The sequence below is a fragment of the Lepidochelys kempii genome, chromosome 11 (genome assembly GCF_965140265.1).
Source record: "Lepidochelys kempii isolate rLepKem1 chromosome 11, rLepKem1.hap2, whole genome shotgun sequence".
Taxonomy (NCBI): domain Eukaryota; kingdom Metazoa; phylum Chordata; order Testudines; family Cheloniidae; genus Lepidochelys; species Lepidochelys kempii.
In genome coordinates, this window is record NC_133266.1 from 38,370,611 (window position 1) to 38,382,201 (window position 11,591).

The following is an 11,591-nucleotide window of genomic DNA, read 5'->3' on the forward strand; positions in this document are numbered from 1 at the left end:
TCTGCAACCGTAGTGTTTAACTCTGTAAAATCATTTGAGATGGACCCTGATCCTGTGAACACTTGCTACTGAGCCTGCTGCTTACTGTTGTGTGACAAGTTCCATTGAAGTGCTTGCCAAAATGTTGCATTGTATTGCATTTCCTATGTCAAATAGTGGTCAGCTAAAGATCATTGTGTTAGAATACATGAGATCACAATCATTACATTGTTTTGTGCAAAAGATCTGGTACCTTTCTAAAACAAAGAGCCTGCTTGCTCTGATGCTCACATGCCATCCCAGGTCACTACACTGTGAGCAATGTATGGTTAGTACTTTTATTAGGAAGGGCTTTGTTCTTTAAAACTTTCTGTAGCTGGCTTCCTGCCAGTCAGATTCAGGGCATGCTCCCTCAGGTCCTCTGACAAACACCTGCTGACATCATGAATTGCCCCCGTTCTAGTTGGCAATCAGAGAGGTGTGGCTTCACCCTGTAGGGGTATAAGCAAGAGTTCTGTAGTGTCAGTGACCTCAGAATCTTGAACCCATGGATCAAGATTAGATTCAGCCAGTTGATACAAATTCAACTACAGATCATCCTACACAGCTGAAACCTTCCAAACCCAAAATTCTGATGCATAAAGCTTACAGAAGGTTGCTTTAAATTATAAAAAAAAAATTCAACAGGTAAAGCTGAAATGTCATTTTTCTCTCTTGCTACTGGCTTTGGGCAAAGAGTCTCATTGGAGTTTTTGTTAGAACCAGACTTTGTGAAATGATCTGACTTTTCCTGTAACATTGTGAATGATCATAATAAAGAAGGAACCGACTGTTTTAAATAAGCATTTTTACCTTTCTGAAGCTCCTCAAAATACATACTCCTCAGCAAGCATCATTCTGCTGATTACCAGAGACAGATTAATATACCAGACTAACAGGCTGGGCAAGTGCTAGAACAGACTGTCCTTTTAGGGTTGGCTGTCTAGCTTAGGGTGACCAGATGTCCCGATTTTATAGGGACAGTCCCGATTTTTGGGTCTTTTTCTTATATAGGCTCCTATTACTCCCCACTCCATGTCCCTATTTTTCAAATTTGCTGCCTGGTCACCCTAGTCTATCTACAGAACATTTGTAGCACTTTGCAGACTAGAGAAGCTGATATATGGTTTAGGACAGAATTAGATAATAGAAGATATCTGATCATCATATTTCTCCCCACCATGTGCAGAAACAACTAATGGCACAAGATGTATCAGTTATGGCATTAAAGTGAAATGACATTTTGCCATAGCCAAACAGTCTATAAATATTAAACTTCTGATAAGCCAAAATCTCTAAGGAAATAAAAAGGAAAATGAATCCAGGGTCATTAAAAACAAATTGTCACATTAAAATAACAAATGAAAATATGTTCTATACGAAGGAACTTTAGGTTCAAAGTCCAATCTTTCCACTGATTTCAGTAGTTTTGGATCAGGCCCTTTGTCTAGAAATTAGAAAGAAGCCCTGAAAATAGGCATTGAAAAAAATGTCATAGATATCATTCTTTGCTCTTTGCATATGTGAGCCTAGATTGCTCTGAAAGATTAATAGTAGTGTGCATGCCAAATAGTGACTCAACTTCTTGAGTAGTCCCATTGACACCAATATACTCAGATACTATTCATTGGATACTATTCATCAAAGTATTTTGGGGCAAAAATACAAGTCACTTTTAAAATCAGTAAATTGCAGATTATTACTTTCAAATATTCAAAATATGACAGATTTGTTGCTCACCATAGATGTAAGAAAGAACCATAGAAGAAACCGCAAGGATCCAGTTCAGTGCAGTTAGCCAAAGATGTGTACACCTATTTCCAACCACAGTCTGAATCATTCTAACCCATTAACGGGGTCTGAAGCTTTTTAAGTGGGCATTGACTATTTGCACCTTGTGTCAGTAACCTTGCAGTCACCATGCTACAGTTCATTGACATAAAATGGAGAGTTTAAACTTGACTAAAGTGATCACAGCACACAAAGTCAGGGCACTTGGGCAGCAGTCGGCTCTCCTGTGGTTAAAACATACACCTCTTGAAATTATAGGAAGACAATATTATAGCATTACTCGGCAAGCAATGCTGTGGGTCAGAGTAGGTTAGTATCCCCATTGTAAACACCAACCTCAGCCTTAATAATTGGTTCTGTAAAAAAAATTGCTGAGTAATAGACATACTGGTTCAGAGGTTAAGTTTAGAGAGAATAAACATTTGGTCCTTACCCAAAAGCTTGCTTTTCTGCCCATACCCAGGCCTGAGCACATATACTAAAATTGGAACGATACAGAGAAGATTAGCATGGCCCCTGCGCAAGGATGACACGCAAATTCGTGAAGCATTCCCAGGCCTGATCTCTGTTCCCTCCTCTCTGACATGGGCTCAAACCCTTTGTCATCACGGCTAATAGGTTGAGTTTTCTACAGCTAGATAACTAACACGTGACAGTAAAATCATAGTGGAGCCAAGCGCCCTGTAGTTCTTATCACGAGGCAGTGAGGCGAGGTCAGTGCTGTATCCCCCATTGGTCGTTGATCTTGCCTTGTTCACCTTATGGTAAAACTATGGTGGCTCATCTCCGCTAGATCTTTACAGCAAGACAGGCATTATTCAGCCTCAGTAAAACACACCTTTTTTAACAGTAAAGTCAAAGCTTAAGTAGCTAGCTAGCCAATTAGCCTCACTACAACCCGCCCCTCCTGCTGTGACCTTGCTTAGAAAGGCTCAGCAGGCCTCTGTCCTCTTGGTGACCCCCGGCCCCCTCAGCTTTCAAACACTTCTTCACAGGGCCTCATCGTGAAAGAGTCGCTAAGTCACGTTTTGATTTACAACCTTTATTTGTTCTGCTTATTTAGACAATGATTGAAGGGAGTCAGGGATTTGTTCTGCAGTTAGATGTTAACAGATCCTTCTCTGGAGCATCCAATTGGATATGTTTGAATACACAGCAGGCTAAATATATTTTTAAATGTTTAAAACAAAAAGAAAAATGAACCCAGCCTTCAGATAAATTATTTGCTATCTTTAAAAGGAAGTGATTAGGTGGGTAAATAAAAGCATGACTATCTGTGGGGAGACAAACAAGAAATTCCAGGTTGAATGGGTGCTGCCTATGAGCAAAGGAATACATCATGGGGGTAAACACTAGGGAGGGAGAAGAGCTATTTAGCTAATAGACAATGTTTGCACAAGAACAAATGGGTAGAAACTGACCATGAACAGGTTTGCTTGTAATGGGGTAGGGGGGACAGGGCTTGGCATGGGGGGCAGGAGTCCCTTCCGGGTTATGTTTTATGTTTCTAAAATCTCATGCTTCAAGCCTTCAGCTCGTCACCTGCAGGGCTCAGGAAGGAGTTTTCTTCCCAGTGCATTCTGGGGAGTGGGGGGTTAGCTTGGTTGGGTTGATGATTGGTTTTGTTTTTTTGTCTATTTCCTTCGAAGCATCAGAGATGGCCACAGCTGAAGATGGGACACTGGATGGGGAGGACCAGGGCTCAGAGATGGCACCAAGTGTTCTCTCAGGTGTTTGTCTGGCTGGTTCTTGCTCACATGCTCATGGTCTAACTGATTGCCATATTTGGGGGCCTGGAAGGAATTTTCCACCAGGCCTGATTGACAGATATAGGTTTTTTTCACCTTTGGGGTGTGAGTCACTTGCTGAGACCATGGGCTATATCTCATGGGCTATATATATCAGTTCCTGCCATTTCAGGGGCTTTGAGCATCGGTGCACCTCAGTCTCTTCTGTTCTCTTGTGGGCTATAATATTTTGATTTGGTTGTTGGGACCAATGTGGGGGTTCTGGGTTGTGTAGGAGGTGGAGGAGGAGGAGATATACAGGAAGTCAGATGATGATTTGGTGATCCCTTCTGGCCTTAAAATCTATGACTACGACTATGATTCAAATATTCCCACTTTTTCAGTGCAAGGCAGGCCCTGTTTTGTGCCCAGTCACATCCAGCTTCATGTTTTCCAAACTACTAATAGTGCATCTGCCAAATCTAGCATTTTTCCTGGAACATTACTGCTTTCTGGCACTCTTTAGATGTGCTGGAAAGTGGGAAACCAATCTATTGCTTTCTCTGGGTTCAGTTCAAGTAGCATTTCTGTGTACTAGGTAAGAACCACAGCACTAAAACATGAAAGGCCAGGGCTGGGATTTTCAAAGGCATCTGAGGGAGTTAGCTGCCAAAATCCCATTGAAATTCAGTCCATGGAATGTACGCTACTTTTGCCTGAGGGATTCTTCTTTACCGGGATCTAAGTTAAAAGGAAGCATTTAACTTATTGTGTTGGTCTCAGTTTATTCTAATGTTACTTTGCATGAGCAGAAGAAGGTCAAATTGCAATATGTTTAATGTTTCCTTTTAACCAAAGTATTTATGTCACTGTATATGCAAAATCACCATCTATTCTTCGTATTTCTTCCAACATCCTTCATGAGAGTAAGCTAGTGGGGAAATATCTTCAATATTCATAGACAGATTATTTCTCTCATACATATGTTTGGCTGCCCTTTGGCAAACATTGTTAAGTCTCCTATAGAAGGCACTCCCTAGCTCCAAGATGTGACATAATTGTTTACAATTAACTAAAGGAACTGGTTTTACCACAGTAGATTAGTATATTGTCCAAAAAAAATAACCCCCAAAAATCCCTAGTGGCAGTGATCCAATAAAAAGCTTCAAGCACAAGAGAGTTAGCCACAAACTGTGACTTCCTATTCTGGGTCATAGCTGTAGAGTACTCAGATGATCATATATTTCCAATATGTCACCACACATTAATTCCAGATTGACACACCAGATGACCAAGTTGCGTCCATGCTTTGGGCCAAAGTCTGCTGTCAGGGGTAGCGTTCTGGACTATCTCTGACTGTCAGAGGACTTGGTTCAGAGCAGCACTCAAGTCAGGTTACTCTACACTCCGTCAGGGCCAGGGGCAAGATAACACTGGTCCAAGAGTCAGGAGCCACAATCAGCTGAGAATCTCCCAATGACTCACACACTCAAATTAAATTTTGAGTGGAATTACTCCAGATTCTCAGTTGTGCCCCTGACAGTAAAATCAGTCCTTCATCTGTCAATGTAAGGTACTTCTAGGGAGATCATCATGGTCTCTTCTGAACACTGATGATAACACTTTGTGCTGTTCTAATGCCTTGCGTATGACGATCTCAAAGACTACTCAAACAAATCTTAATAAATTAAGCTGCACTGCAGCCCTGTGAGAAAGGAAGTGTTAATGTCCTGTATTTACATATGAGAACTGAGGCACAGCTTGTTATTTTTGTAGTTTATTTTAATTCCTCCATCTCCAAACGATGGTCACATAAACACCACCCTATACCGGAAACCTTCTGACCGCTATTCCTACCTACATGCCTCCAGCTTTCACTCAGACCACACCACACGGTCTATTGTCTACAGCCAAGCTCTACGATACAACCGCATTTGCTCCAACCCCTCAGACAGAGACAAACACCTACAAGATCTCTATCAAGCATTCTTACAACTACAATACCCACCTGCTGAAGTGAAGAAACAGATTGACAGAGCCAGAAGAGTACCCAGAAGTCACCTACTACAGGATAGGCCTAACAAAGAAAATAACAGAAAGCCACTAGCCGTCACCTTCAGCCCCCAACTAAAACCTCTCCAATGCATTATCAAGGATCTACAACCTATCCTGAAGGATGACCCATCACTCTCACAAATCTTGGGAGACAGGCCAGTCCTTGCCTACAGACAGCCCCCCAACCTGAAGCAAATACTCACCAGCAACCACATACCACACAACAGAACCACTAACCCAGGAACCTATCCTTGCAACAAAGCCCGTTGTCAACTGTGCCCACATATCTATTCAGGGGACACCATCACAGGGCCTAATAACATCAGCCACACTATCAGAGGCTCGTTCACCTGCACATCCACCAATGTGATATATGCCATCATGTGCAAGCAATGCCCCTCTGCCATGTTCATTGGTCAACCTGGACAGTCTCTACGTAAAAGAATAAATGGACACAAATCAGATGTCAAGAATTATAACATTCATAAACCAGTCGGAGAACACTTCAATCTCTCTGGTCACGCGATTACAGACATGAAAGTTGCGATATTACAACAGAAAAACTTCAAAACCAGACTCCAGCGAGAGACTGCTGAATTGGAATTCATTTGCAAATTGGATACAATTAACTTAGGCTTGAATAGAGACTGGGAGTGGCTAAGTCATTATGCAAGGTAACCTATTTCCCCTTGTTTTTTCCTACCCCTCCCCCCCCCCCCCCACTGTTCCTCAGACATTCTTGTTAAACCCTGGATTTGTGCTGGAAATGGCCCACCTTGATTATCATACACACTGTAAGGAGAGTGATCACTTTAGATAAGCTATTACCAGCAGGAGAGTGGGGTGGGGGGAGAGAAAACCTTTTGTAGTGATAAACACCCATTTTTTCATGGTCTGTGTGTATAAAAACATCTTCACTATATTTTCCACTTTATGCATCCGATGAAGTGACCTGTAGCTCACGGAAGCTTATGCTCAAATAAATTGGTTAGTCTCTAAGGTGCCACAAGTACTCCTTTTCTTTTTGTGAATACAGACTAACGCGGCTGCTACTCTGAAACATCTCCAAACAGTTATTTCACCTTGTCATTTACAGTGTTAAAGCTGCAGATCGTGAGCCAGTGTAGGGCAAGCCACAATACCACATACTAATACCTCTGCATCCTGCTTCTACTAGCATTTTGAGTAATTGTACTTTATCTTTGTTTAATTGCTAAAAAACCTATTTCCTCCCATTTCAGAGAACTCACATCTCTCAGCTCACCAGACCTTCACTTCTGGACAGCAAGGCTTCGGAAGTAACTTTTTCTGTTTAGCCCCAAATGGTATCATGCTCCCGTGCCCAAATAATACAAAGTCCTAAAAAATAGAGACGCTGAACAACAGTGTGTATAATTGGTTCCAGAATTAACCCAGGAAACAGGATCTATTATTTTTGTTTGCAACTTAATTATGGAGCAACTGTTTTAAGGAAACGTATGTTTAAATAAATTGGTTAGTCTCGAAGGTGCCACAAGTACTCCTTTTCTTTCTGCGAACACAGACTAACACAGCTGCTACTCTGAAACCTGTTTTAAGGAAGAAATTTAAGTTATCTTCATTTTAAAAGTCTTCATTTTTAATCTTTTCTTGGAGTGTGTGTCATGTACTTTTATTAATTTTCTTAATGCAGTAGAATAATAATAATGAATAATAGATAAAAGACTTTAGAAGAAATAGAAGAGATGAGAAGGGGACAGATAGTTCTATGGTACAAAAGGCTTGGAAGAATTAGCTTTTTATCAGTAATTGTTGATAAAAATCAATTTCATCATACCCACAGAAACCGGAAAAAATATTTCCATCAGTAATCATCAAAATTTACATATTGGCAAACAAGAAAAATGCTGCTTAAGACCTTATTAGATTTTGATTTAAGGATATTTACTTTGTATATTTTGACCTGTAATTTTGGTAATTTGTGTTTTTGTTGGATCATATTAAAGAAGTTCTGTATTAAAATCACAAATGAATTTGATTCCCCATAGTTTAAATTCCAGGGTATTACTAATTAAGAGGTCTCTTGGCTTTCGGTACTGTTTCTCTCCCTCTATGTGTGAAACTTGCAAGCTGCTAATTGCATTAGTACATTCTAAGACAGAGTCTGTTCTCAAAGCAATTCACCCAGAGAGATACTCAAAGCAATACTCTGTAACAACAGAAGCAGCACCCAGAGATTCCCCGCCTTTTTGTTGTATTAACAATTGTGATTAAAATAGAGATAGAGGATGTATGTGGATGGATGCTTGGTGTGGATAATAACTGAATGATCAGGGAGGTGCCAGCCTAAGAATCAGTGTCCATTGGCTGAAGAAGGCGTCAAGTGGAAATAACCAGAGGACCCCCTGGAGGGCAGACTGGAATCCACCCAACAGCCTCAAGAATGGGAGAACCAAAGAACAAGATAAAATCTAGCAGTACGGAGCTGTCACAGGAATGTGCTATCTGCTGATTGATTCAGCAACAGCATGACGAAGCAATTCCCATAGACTGGCATAGGAAGAAATTCCTATAAAAATGGACTCTAGAAAGTGAGAACTTTGGGGTCTGATTCTGCAAACCAACTCCCAGGAGCATCAGATGAGCATCTGAAAAGGCCCTGCTCCCTCCTCATGTCCAGGCCACCTGGCCAGTGGCTTGGCATGAGCAACTCTAAGTCTGGTAACGATGATAACAACCTTGCAGAATCTGTGTGTGTGTGTGTGTGTGTGTGTTTGTATGAATGAATGAATGTGTGAATAAATGTGAGATTGAATGGAATGTTATAGCTATAACTAACTGCTTACTATGATTCTTTCTGTATTCACAATAAATGTGGTATTTTGCCTTTTTCCCTTTTATAAGATCCTGCAGGTTTTTAATTTATTGGTATAACATTTTAACGGTTATAAAGCTTTAACTTCTTGAATCTCAAAATCTACTGTCATTAAATAATTATTGTTTGACCCCATGTGATGGGCTCTCAACCCCAGACAGGACTGGAAGCTGTTAAGGTGGCCAGGTAGGCCTATTAGCTCACAGACTCAAACTTTCAGGATGCACCTGAAGAAAGAGCCAGGGAGCAGGGAAGTGATTGCAAGCAGGTCCAGCTGTGTACGAATAAGCGGGGCCTATAAAGCCAAGAAGCTGGTAACAGACAGGGGCAGCTGCTGGGAAAAGGCAGTCACTCCCTGGGAAGAGGGAGGAGGTTTTGGAGGCAGTACACTCAGGGAAAGGAGGGGAGCCAGAGTGATAGGAAGCAGTCCAGGGAATGAGCAGTGAGGGCTGAGAGAGGAAAGCCGAGAACTGCTGGGTTGAATGTCACTGAACTGGAACCCAGAGTAGAGGGTGTGTCTGGGTTCCCCCACCCACCACTGGGGAAGTGGCACAAGCAGGGTAGTGAATGGAAAGACTGCCTGAGTCACTGTGAGAATGGAAGGATTGTACCCGGCAGGGGGAACGTTGAGTGACCTAGCTGGAGGACTGAGTCACTAAGAGGATGCTGCTGTTCCTGGATGAGAGAGGAGCTGCGGACCTGAGAGAGAGGTGCAGCGATACAAAGGGGTGTTGACCTCAAGAGCTAATCCCCAGAGTGACTAGGAGGAGGTGCCAGACAAGTGGTGAGTAGAGCACCCTGTGACATCCCTTCCCCCAATAATTTCCCACAACTGTGAAAATGTAAGTCAATAAAAAATTAAAGTAAAAATAAACATTAATATTATCTATCAAAACTATAAAAAATAAATCAAATTCTGCCAAGCCTAACTCTGACACTGGCAGTAGTAAATATGCAGTGCAAATTAGCATATGTTCATTGTAGCAGGAAAATCCTTGATCAGTTCACTTACACTGCATGGATTGGCGTTTCTTGCAACGGCAGAGTTATAAATAGAGGACAAGGTGGGTGAGGTAATCTCTTTTATTGGACCAACTTCTGTTGGTGAGAGACAAGCTTTTGAGCTTAAACCGTGTTCTTCTTCAGGTAATTTATTTTCTGTGTAAGCTTAAAAGCTCGTCTCTCACTCCAACAGAAGTTGGTCCAATAAAAGATATTACCTCACCCACCTTGCCATGCTTATACACTGTCTTTAGTCAAAAGAGCTATAATACATTTAACATTAGCTAGTACTAGCTTCTAAATGAAATGAAATGAAAAGAACCAACAATCAATCAAAGCTTCCATAAGATGAATGTTAAAAGCATTTATTTTTCTATGTGTGGCTTCAATGGGATATTGATCATTTCATTACCATGCATGTCAAAATAGCTTATTCTCGTGTTGCCACTTCTGAGAACAACAGTTTATTTCTTCTGGTACTTCAAAAATGCTAAATCTGTGGCCTTGGAAAAAGACTACATACTTTGCTTAGCGTCTGACTTTTCTCACTGGTGTGTTCTCTTCAGTTATTCATCTAGCAATGAAAAGAAATCACCAGGTCACAAATACAGGAACTGCTCCTGAAGGCTGCAGAGCAGACAAAGTTTCCATTTAATGGGAGTCTTTGCTAGTGTTAGCAAAAATTGCAGGAGTGGGTCCAAAAAAAGAAAATTGTGGACAGACCAGCTTAAAGAAAATACATTATTGCGACCTTTCCATTTCTGCATGATAAGAATGAAAGTAAATAAAATAACATGGCTCTATATATGCATAGAGCCCTGCAAATCCATGGATATTTGCTTTTTATCTGCAGATATCCATGGATCATTTTTACCCTATTGTTTTAGGGTAACATTATATACTTTCATATCTTTTAAAAATTTAAATTAAAATCATAAGTTATTTAGAAAAAAGGAACAAGATGGGTACATGACTGAATCGTTTGCAATTGTCTTTTTAATTTACCATGCAGAATAATTTGTCATGTAATTTCGGCAAATAATTCTCAAACATTTCCAATATTCAAAATTAGGTTATGTTGGTTAGTTTTGATTGGTCACATGGTATGATTCTTTTCCTGGATTGCATGAGCAGAACTCTTAGAATCAGAATTCCAATATAACTGTTCAGCTATTAATTCAAAAGGCACTTTCCACAAATATCCTTCAATATATTCTTAACATTTATCATTTTTCTTTCCATTGCTACCAGTAAAATTAATCACTAAAATATTATAGAAAACATACACAAAACAGACAAGAACTCCACTGGATGAGGAAACCACTCTCACCAAAGTCTCACGAACTTCCTAGTTCAGAAACCAGTCTCTATTCTCATCCCGTTTAACCTGTCAGCCACTGTTGGCTTCCATGACCCTATTCTCCCCTGGTTCTCCTCCTATCTCTTTAACTGTGCCATCAGTGTGATCTTCAGAGGATCCTCATCATCATTCCTCCAGCTTTCTGTGGTGGTCCCACAGGGCTCTGCCCTTGATCTCCTCCCCTCTCCCTCTACACTTTATCTCTGGGTAATCTCATCTGCAGACAAATTCAGCTACCATCTCTATGCTGACAACCCACAGATTTCTCTATTCCAGACCAGTCTCCTGTCCAAACTAAAATCTTAGCGTGTCTCTCTGACATCTCCTTGTGGATGTCTAGCCACCAGCTCAAGCTCAACATGGCTAAAACAGAGCTCCAAGCCATTCCCCAACTCTCCCAACCACTTGCTTTCTCAATTGCTGAACACAACACCACCACCCTGCCTGTCGCCCAGAGCTGTAACCTAAGCTTCAACTCAGAACTCTGTCTAGGTCCTCACATCCAGGCTATGTCTAAATCTTGCTGATTCTTTCTGCAAAACATCACTAAGATACAATCATTTCTACCCATCCAAGCAGCTAAAACTCTCATCCAGGCACTCATCATCTCACATCTCAATTACTGCCCATCCTTCTCTCTGGCCTTGACAAACTAATCTTACCTCACTTACATCCATTCAGAATGCTGCTGCAAAGGTCATTCTCCTAGCCTGTCGCTTTGACCATGTCACCCTTCTCTGAGTCCCTCCACTGGAGCCCCTTTCTCTATGACATTAAACATAAG

General features: G+C 41.1%; 1 non-coding gene across 1 annotated transcript; it reads left to right on the forward strand.

The window, feature by feature from the left end:
- Nucleotides 1-2,264: 2,264 nt before the first annotated feature.
- On the forward strand, nucleotides 2,265-2,370 carry LOC140896005 (U6 spliceosomal RNA). The gene has a single exon (XR_012154419.1). It is a non-coding gene; the product is annotated as a U6 spliceosomal RNA (small nuclear RNA).
- Nucleotides 2,371-11,591: the final 9,221 nt, after the last annotated feature.